The 10,426-nt window shown below is 39.3% G+C and overlaps 1 pseudogene; it reads left to right on the forward strand.

The window, feature by feature from the left end:
* Positions 1–8,798: 8,798 nt before the first annotated feature.
* Positions 8,799–10,027, forward strand: LOC102518209 (annotated as a pseudogene).
* Positions 10,028–10,426: the final 399 nt, after the last annotated feature.

A 10,426-nucleotide genomic window follows, 5' to 3' on the forward strand; every position in this document is an offset into this window, starting at 1 on the left:
TTTGCTGACTGCCTTGTCCTGACTGCAGGGCTGATAGGCATGGAGGTCCTGCATTCCTGTCCCCAAATCACACCAGTGTTGTTACAGTGGCCTTCTACAATCTGTGCCCCACCTTTGCTGTCTGACACAGGAGAATCACTCAAATAGTAGGACTGTTCAGCCAAGTAAGAAAGGAAACAAGTTCTTATACATGAGGGTTAAGAGCTAGTTTTAGACAGGTGGTACCTGGTGGCACCAGGGAAAATATGTCTTAGGTCACTCTCTCTTTCATCGATTCATTGAGACTGATCCTGCTAAACAGAGAATATGCCCAAATGTCCTTAATATTTCCCTCAGCTTGACTAAACTTTAGACAGGCTTCCTCCTGACTATAGGTCACCAACATCTCTTTTCTTAGAACATTTACTTTAGAAAACCTGCAATTGTAAATTCTTTGCCCACTTGAGATATAAATCTTTTCCTAGCCTCCTGCCTGTTTTCCAATCCAGGACCATCTTTGTCAAGGACCAGGGAGCCATCCTTTGAAATGAAATCATCAAGAAAGACGGCACCCAGGTCTCCCAGTCTCTGTGAGTGGCTAGGAGCCAACTAACTCTAAGCCTAAGTTTCAGTTAGCAATCACAGATGGCCTCATCATATTGACCAACTTCCCACCAATATCCTTCAGTACTTTTCCACTAGCTCACCCCAGCACTTAAAACCTCTCCTGCTTTCGGTTTCTAAGGAAGTTGAGTTCAGTCTCTCTCCCCTAATGCAATAGATGCAACCCCTATTGAGGTATTTTTTTTCAGATTTTAATTTTTTATTTTAATTAATTAATTAATTGACGTACCATCAGTTAAAATGTGTCAATTTCTGGTGTACAGCACAACGTCCCAGTCGTGCATACATACACATATATTTGTTTTCATATTCTTTTTCATTAAAGGTTATTATAAGATACTGAACATAGTTCCATGTGCTATACAGCAGAAACTTTTTTAAAATCTATTTTTATATATAGTGGCTAACATTTGTAAATCTCAAACTCCCAAATTTATCCCTTCCCACCCCCTTTCCTCAGTAACCATAAGATTGTTTACTATGTCTGTGAGTCTGTTTCTGTTTTGTAGATGAGTTCATAGTGTCCTTTTTCTTCTTGTTTTTTTTTTTTTAGATTCCATATATAAGTGATATCATATGGTATTTGTCTTTCTCTTTCTGGTTTACTTCACTTAGAATGACAATCTCTAGGTCCATCCATGTTGCTGCAAATGGCATTATTTCATTCTTTTTTATGGCTGAGTAGTATACCATTATAGAAATATACCACAAGCTCTTTATCCAGTCATCTGTCGATGGACTTTAGGTTGCTTCCATATATTGGCTATTGTATATAATGCTGCTATGAACATTGGGGTTCATGTATCTTTTTGAATTAAGGTTCCCTCTGGATATATGCCCAGGAGTGGGATTGCTGAATCATATGGTTAGTTTATTTTTAGTTTTTTGAGGAATCTCCATACTGTTTTCCATACTGGCTGCACCAAACTACATTCCCACCAACAGTGTAGAAGGGTTCCCTTTCCTCCACACCCTCTCTAGCATTTTTTTATTTATAGATTTTTGAATGATGGCCATTCTGACTGGTGTGAGGTGATATCTAATTATAGTTTTGAATAAAGTCTTCTTCCTTGCCTGGTAGACTGTTCTCTGCAATTTTTATTTGACATGTAGAAACTGGAATAAATTTAATATCTAAACTGACTCTCAGTGAGTTTAGAAAGCCATTAATCAAGAGGACAGGACAACTCTATCTTGGTAGACTGTTATTTGGGCTCTTTATTGGGGGCCTGACACATAAAACATTTCATGTGCTATTAATCACCTTCAGTAAATTCAAAATCATAGCCAGAGTGCTTCTCATTTTTCTCTCCATATATATATATATGTTTGGGACACTTATACGTGTATATATGTATACAGACACAATTTTATACACAGACCCACACAATTAGTAGTAGCTGTAATTTTTATAGGCCTACTATGTGCCAGACATTGTGTACTTTGTATACACAGTATTTTACAAACATTCTTCATTTAATCCTTATAGCATTTCTATGAGTCAGGTACCATGATTTATTTCATGGATGAAATGCCAAGGCTGAGAGAGTTAAGGAACAACCTCAAATTACTCTCTAAAGTGGGATTTGAACCCAATCAATTGAATGATTGTCCTTCAAGGATTCATTGAGCTACCTTATTCGGATTTTGGCTCAGAGGGAAATATGTATTTCTAGAAAGGATAAAGGAAGAGCTTCTGTCAATTTGTACCTCCATCCCACATTCGAGAGGCATTTTAGATGATTTCACCATTCCTTAGAGAACCCCATCTCAAAGTGTGCCCTGGCCCCCATTTCCTCTGGATCTGTCACCTGAATTTCTGCTTTGTGGTCTGGTCCAATCACTTGCAGCAGCCATTCTGATCACTATTTCAGAGTTGTTCCAACAAGGACAGCTGGCATCTCCCCCGGTACATTCTGCACACAGGATGTATTCCCTCAGAGGACCGTGAGGATGGTAGCAATTTCTTCTCTGACTCATGCCTAGAAGGAGATGCCAATATTTTCTCTGTCATTCTCTCAATCCTCTGTCCTCTCAGCAGCACTTGGGTGATGAAGTCTAACAATGCACTTTGATGTCACCAGCTCACAAGTGTTGACACCAGAAGATCCAACAGTAACCAGAGCATCAGGAAACAGACAGCAATGGTTTCTGCCTATTTCAAAATACCAGCAATGCTGGAGAAATAAATCCCTGTTAAAAAAAAAAAAAAAAGGCCAGGCCTTTCTAGTTTCCAAGTATTTTTCTGAGATGAAAGGAAAGAAGATCTTTCTAGACCTAACTAAATTCTGCACCTTTTATATCAGAGTCTGTGCTTAAAAGCATCATATAATTTTGGAAGCATCACACTGCCTAGAAAAAGCATCTCTGTGACTATGATGGCTCCACGCACTGAGGCAGGCGGTAAGTCATGTTTTTACTACACACCTACTTCCTATGTGGGATGCAGTGAGGTCTTATTCTGTGAACCTGTGGGTAGCACCCTGCAGTTTTGTGAACCTGGCCACTTGGATTCAGGGGAACAATGGCAAGGTCGCAAAAATGTTGTGTCTCTAAATTTCTCCTTCCTCCCTTTTGGAGCAGCTCCCTTGTCACTCGGCCTCTAGTACATACAGCTCTTACCTCAGATTTAACATAGGAATTTTATTTCTGTTTATTACTGGCATCATTTCTAGATATTTTTCAATATTGATGAGGTGTTTTGTAGGAACCAACATATGCTCTCCTAGACAAAGCAAGTTAAAAAGCCTGAAAATAATAATTTTCCCTAATCATAAACACTTTGTGGAAAATTTGGAAAATACAGGAAGGATGAAAATTACTCATAATCCTATTAACCCAAAAGCAACCATTGTCAACAGTGGTTTTTTTTTTTTTTTCAGTCTTTTATTCTGAAGTTCTTTTGTTTTCAAAGGAAAAGACATAGTCCCTGCCCAGTTGAAACTTACAGCTTTAAGGGCAACACAAATGAGAAAAATTAAGACACAATAAGATAAAAAACCCAGAAAACCTATAGACTAACGATGATGATGATCAGAAGAAATAGCAGCTCCAATTTTCCTATGAACGTATCTGCTCAATTTTCATATTAAGAGGAGAAAATTATAAGAATGTACATACAAGGTCAATTTAGGAAAACTGATGCGTCTTTCTCTGAAGCTCCTGGTGGACAACGTACAGTTAACTAGTGGCTCTAAAACAATACGTGGATGAGCATCATGAAAACAGCTAATGAATAAACTGGGGATTAATTAGGAGCTTAGAAGTCAGAAAACAATCTAAGATCTTTAGTACATACTGTATCTTTGACAGGCTCATTGGTTTCTGCAGGGTGCCATCGAGACATGGCCTGGAATCAGCCACTTCCTGCCTTGTCTGCCTCTTACTGCACACGTGTAGGCAAGCTACTTCACCTCTTTATGTTTCCTCATTTGTGACATAAGGAAAATAGGTTGTTGTGAGTGTTAAGTGAGATAATCCGTATCAAATGTATTTAATACAGTCCCTGGTGCAAGTAAGTGCTCCAGAAATGTTAAGCATTATTAGAGGCTGTGTGAGGCAATGGTTAAAAGAACAAGTTCTGGTCAGATTGCCTTGTCACTCTTGTGGCTTTTTTTCTACTTGCTTGTAGGACCAAATCATCAATAACAATCTCTATTTAATATCCTTTTTTTGTCCTGAGTTTGAAAATGAATCAGTTTTTATCTCTGAATTGTCTTAAGATGATCACAAATTTATCAAAGTAAGCATTTATGAAGTGCTTCTGGGAAGTCCAGAGTTATCTAAGGAAGAATTTTTCATCATAAATTCTCTTATAAAGTAGTAGTTATTTACTATTGATGAAGCCACATGCATTTTTATCATTAAGATGGCAAAACCCCCAAAAGGAATTCTTTATCTTAGAGAAAGTAATGTTGGATACATTTGAAGTCCATTACAACTTGACCTTTTTTCAGCCCTCAGAGCTGGTGGGGAGATGGACAAAAGAGGCAGAGAGAACTTGAGTATGTGTTATACTCCATAAATACATGCTATTTATGGAAAAGTCGAGAACTTTTATCCAGTAGTCAGAGTATTTAGCTTGAGATTAGAATAAATTTTAAAAACGTACATTTTAAAAAACTAACATTTATTGCCTTTATACTATAAAATTAAACAATATTTATTTTAGAAAATTTAGAAAGCGGGAACCAGAAAAAAAAGAAAACACAAATCTTAACATTGCAATGTACTTCCTTCAGGTTGCTGTAGAAATAGTTCTGTCCAAATATGTACATATAGTTATAATATGGATCTTTTAATTTCTAAATTCCTAAAGAACCAGTCAGTCAACTAACTTACTGTGGTTTGCTGGATTTTATCAGAAGACACTGTTGTGCATGTTGGAGGAGCTTAGTGATTCAAAATTACTGTTTGATTACTCTTGAGTTCCTGGAGGATAGGACCTTGCTACTGAAAGTGTGGTCTGGGAACCCATGGCGTCAACATCACCTGCCAGCATATTAGAAATGAAGAATTTTCAGCTCCACCCCAGACCTGGTGAATCTCAACTGTGTTTTAATATGACCGCTGAGTGATTTGCATGCATATTAAAGTTTGAGTAACATCACTCTAGGGACAACTTGACGAAGTATTTTTTTCTCTAATAAGACAGATGTTGAAGGCCTGATTAGTCCCTTTCCCCAGAACAACATGCTCTTCTACCAGAAGATCGGTTCCTTCCTGGGCTCTTACCTCCACAAAAGCACTGTCAGAACAAGACTAATTAGAGATCCACCAAATAGCCTGCAGGAAAAAATTCCGCTAGCTCTCCCAGCCAGGAGGTGAAAGACACAGAATGAACCTGGGACATACCAACACACTAATGAAACCTTGCAAATTTAGAGTCTGTTTTGTGTAGCATTTCATTACTTTATCAAAGCACTCTTCCTGGGCTCACTGTCGAATGACCAGGAAGTGCTGTTGAACCAACTGAAAAACCAAGCAATAAAGTTCATCAATAACCTTTTTATCAACGGGGCTTTTAATGCAGGGGTCTACTGACCTGGAGAATTAAGGCCGACTTAAAGAACAGCAGAAAGAGAACACTCTAAAACGATACAGCCTGGAAATAAGGCAGCTTTTAAGAGGGAAGCAAATGGGTGCCTTCTCACCCTCATATTCCTTATTTGCTGGAATAGGAATGCAGCTACAAAGCAGGGTTGTGGCAATTTCCTGGTGAGAGTGACTAATAATAATAATAGCCTACATCTGACAGCATTTTATGATTCACAAAGTACTATAGCAGTGCTTCTCAAACTTTAATGTGCATATAAATTACTTGGAGATCTTGTTAAAATGAGGATACCGATTCTCAGAAAGTCTAGGGTGGGGTTTGAACTTGCTTTTCTAACAAGTTCATAGGTGGTGCTAATATTGCTTGCCCATAAACCATATTTTGAGTAGCAGGTTCTTACCATGAAATTCTGGAAGGTAGGCAGAGCAAACATTTTTTTTTCCTTCTCCATCAGAATATTGGCTTTATGTGGCTAAGGATATGGGTGTGTTTTCCTCATAACTATTTCCCAAGTGCCTATAATAGTTGGCACGCAGTACATTTTTGCTGGATGAATAACTGCATCTTAATTTTATAGAGGAATTTAAATAATGCTTTAACCAAAGTCACATTCTAATAAGGAGCAAAGCTGACATTTGAGTCTAAGAAACTACTTAAGTCATAGTGTAGTTTACCTACACTAAAGTAGATTCATTAACTAAAGACTTTCTTTGTTTTTGTTTTTGGTAACAGTAACTTTTTTTTGAAGGAACCCTTTAAATTGAAGTATAACGTAGAAAGGTGGCCAACTCATAAGTATACGACTGATAATTTATTCGAAGGGAACATACAGAACCACCCCTCAGGTCAAGGAATTGCCAGCTCCCCAGAAATGTGCCCTCCTACTCCCCTCCAGTCAACTTCTCCTTCCAGGGAGGAGGCTGTTAACGAGTCTATCACCACAGGATAGTTCTGAACTTGACAGAAGGAGAATTTTACAATATTTATTCTTTCATGTATATTTTCAGTCAATATTATATTTGTATTCTTGAATGTAGCAGTAATAGGCTCATTTTCATTTTATATTATTCCAGTGTGCATATTGTGCATATTCCATGACTGTACCACACTTTGTCATACATTTCACTGATGATGGGCATCAGAGTTGATTCCAGCTTTAGGCTAATATGAATACTGTTGCTATGGGCATTTTTGTACATGATTTTTGATGAACATATGTGACTATTCCTATTGGATGTGTGCTAGCAGTGCCATATTTCTAATTTGGGGTATGTTCAGCTCTTATAGGCATTGCCAGCTTTTCAAAGTGATTTTTTAAAGTAACTGTATTAATTCTTTTGTCTTTTCTTTAGTTTTTAAAAAATGTTGATTAGATTCCCTAAGTAGTCATTGACACTATCTTTTATTGCATGGAGAATTTTGATGAATTTTATTACTGTGACTTTTGGATCAAGATGGTTGATTGGGCCCATATATTTACTTTTCTTCCTCCAAACATCTCATAAAATGAAAATAAATGGATTTTTTTGGGGAGAAAGGCATTCATCTAAAAGGATAAATAAGGAAAATGAGAGATGTAACAACATCAACACCATTTAGAATACCTGAGAAAGCTCAATCCTATGCCAGCAGTGGGAAACTAGAAATAAACCTGATTTACACACACAGAATCCCTAAAAGCTTGAGGAATTGGCATTTCAGGTACTTCTGGAAGAGGAGAAGTAGTGCTAAAAAGGACAGTATTTAAAGTCTGTTTAAAAAGCAGTTAGGTCCCCTCTCCCAATCCACAGATTCACAATTGTTTTCTGCTCCCCACCCACCCCGAGGAAGACTGAGGAAAATTGCTCACTGGAGAGTGTAAAATAGAATGTTCTTGCACTGGGTTTTGTCAGACACAGTCAAGGGTGAAAGTGTAATACTGGAAACAGGAATTAAGCAAATTTATATTCTGAATACTGAATCCCCCCCCCCCCTTCTACTCAGCTCCCAAAGTGTAGACCAGAAGATGTGTATCTTCTACATAGGAGACTGGAAGCTCCTTCTCTAGCAGCTCTACCAAACCAAGAGAAGGATGAAATGGTGCTGACATCTGGGGAGGGGGAGCTCTCAGCAAATAGCCCAGCTGGATCAGCAGGTACAGTGAAGCCCAAAGTGGTCAAATCCCAACCACAGATACAGAACTTCCAGTCAGCCCTTTCAGGGCTGCACTTTTAAATGTAATAGGCCAGCAAGGTCACCAGGTAGATGAGGTAAGATTCTGCCATGAAACTTGGAGACCAAACACACACAAAAAAGTGATCTGGAAGAAAAAAAAATTTTCAGGGGAAAGACTACTTAAAAAATTATCATTAGTGTTCTCAGAGAGCTGTAAAATGATACTGCATTCGTGAAATAAGAACAAGTTGCTTGAAAAAAGGACAATTAAGAACTCACAGATAAAAATATGACAACAGAAGTGAAAAGCTCAACAGAACAGTGGGAAGATAAAATGTAGGAAATCTCCAAGAAATTTGAGAAAACAAGAAAAGAGATGGAAAATAGAAAATAAAATAAAATTAGAGGGCCAGATAATGAGGTCCAATACCTTTAAAAGAGGAGTTCAAAAGGAGAAAAAGAAAAGAAGGAAAAGAAAAGAAGGAAAAGAAAAAGGAAATCATGATTCAAATAGTTAAAGAAAAATTTCTAGAAGTAAAGGTTATAGAGTTTCCAGGTTGAAAGGATTCACAGCAGAATTAAAAAAAAAAATTAGAAAATAAAAAGTTAAAAAAGACTCACTCCAAAACATGTAATTTTATACTTCCACAAGTTCTACAAACTTCCAGAAAAAGTCACATACAAAATACAAAAAATTCATAATACCGAGTGTTTGTCAATAGCAACAACAGAGGCTGTAATCTAATGAAACATTGCCTCCAAATTTTTGAGGAAAAACGACTCCTAGGAGTCTACACTCAGCCGAATTCATAAGCAAATGTGGTACCCAAAAATAAATTTAGTAGATACTCAAGGCCTGAAAAATTTATCTTCCATGAGCTTTTTCTCAGAGATACAGCTCATTGGAAAGATGGAGTGAACCAACCCCGTGGGACTCCACTTCCCGGAGGGCCCCGCGGCGCGGTGGGGCGGGGCGGGCGGCGCGTGGGCGTGGGCCCGGGCCCGTGCGCGGCAAGCGGCCCGGGCCCGTGCGCGGCAAGCGGCCCCGGGGCCGCGGAGGCGACGGCCCCGGGGCCGCGGAGGCGACCGCCCCGCTGGGCCTGCCCCGGCGGCCGCCTCCGCGATGCCCCTGCTGGTAGACGAGGGGGCAGGAGTGGCTGCCGCAGTCCGCCGGGGACCTCGTCTGAGCCCACCCACTTCTGGAGGAAAGAGCCAGACTTCTCGGAGGTCAGTGTGTTCCAAAGTGGGACCCCAGGGCCTTCTGTGTGTACAACAAAGAGAGCTTATAGGGACCTCCCCAAAGGGGTGCTCCATCTCCGTTCTGGGTTCTGATGATGCCACCACTTGTCACGTTGTGGTCCTGAGGCACACAGGTAATGGGGCCACCTGCTTGACATACTGCGATGGAACCGACACTAAAGCTGAGGTCTCCTTGACCATGAACGCCATAAAATCCTTTTCTAGCCACGCTGAGGAAGGCTGGGGGTGCACCTCGTGGGCAGCTCCAGTGACGACAGGCAGTTGTCACAAAAGCTTACTTATCAGCTTCTTAGTGAGTTTGACAGACAAGAAGATGACATTCACTTAGTGACACTATGTGTGACAGAATTAAGTGACCGGGAAGAAAATGAAAAGCACTTTCCGATAATCTACGGCATTGCTGTCAATGTTAACACTGCAGAGATCTACAGAGTCTCCTTACCAGACCGAGGTCTGGAGGAGGAGCTGCATGCCGTAGGAGCTTTACCAGGTGGACCAATGATTAGTATTTAGGATTGCAAAGACAGAACAACTTCGTATAGGGCCATATTCCTGGACGCCATTTCCCTGTGTGGATTTCTGGTTGCAGCAAGATGATAAGCAAATACTAGAGAACCTTTCCACATCACTTCTGGCTGAGCCCCTACACATTGTTGAACATATTAGATCTACCTTGATTTTTTTTTTAAACACCCTTCTCCAATAACATGCTGTTTCCTGGAAATAAAGCTCTACAAAAAAAAAAAAAAAAAAAAAAAAAAAAAAAAGGCTTATGGGAAAAGATCTCTTCTCCAGGAAACTAAAAATAGAAATTATCAAATAAAGCAACTTTCTGACATGATGACCCCTGGTGGGTGTGGGAAGGAATATGAATTTGGAATCTGCATCCACTGAGTCTTAGGTCTCCTTCTTTACTCAGTGTCTTTCAAATGATTTTAAAATAAAATCTTATTTTGGCAAAGCCAAAAAAAAAAAAATAATCGAGTAAACTAAAAAAGAGAAAGACACAGGAAATAAGAAACCGGAGATTTAATATAAGAAAGTAAAAAGGACTCGAGAATGAAGGAAGGGAGGTCCTAAGACAATAGCTAGGCATCAGTGTCCAGAAGGAAGCAAGTTAGAAAGTTCCAGAAGAGATTTTCTCAAGGAGATGAAATGAATAGATTGACTCTGTGGTCCACAATATATTGATGGGAGTTTTAGACACCTGGCAGAGAGTTTGGGATTGAATTGGTGATAAGTAAATAGAAAACCAAGCATATGGGCAAATAAGGAAAAAAAGCATCAATATTCGCTGTTTTCGCGTGTTTCTCCCCTCCCAATCCCCATCAACCGAAGCTTGATGTACAGGAA

The sequence above is a fragment of the Camelus ferus genome, chromosome 1, assembly GCF_009834535.1.
Source record: "Camelus ferus isolate YT-003-E chromosome 1, BCGSAC_Cfer_1.0, whole genome shotgun sequence".
NCBI lineage: Eukaryota > Metazoa > Chordata > Mammalia > Artiodactyla > Camelidae > Camelus > Camelus ferus.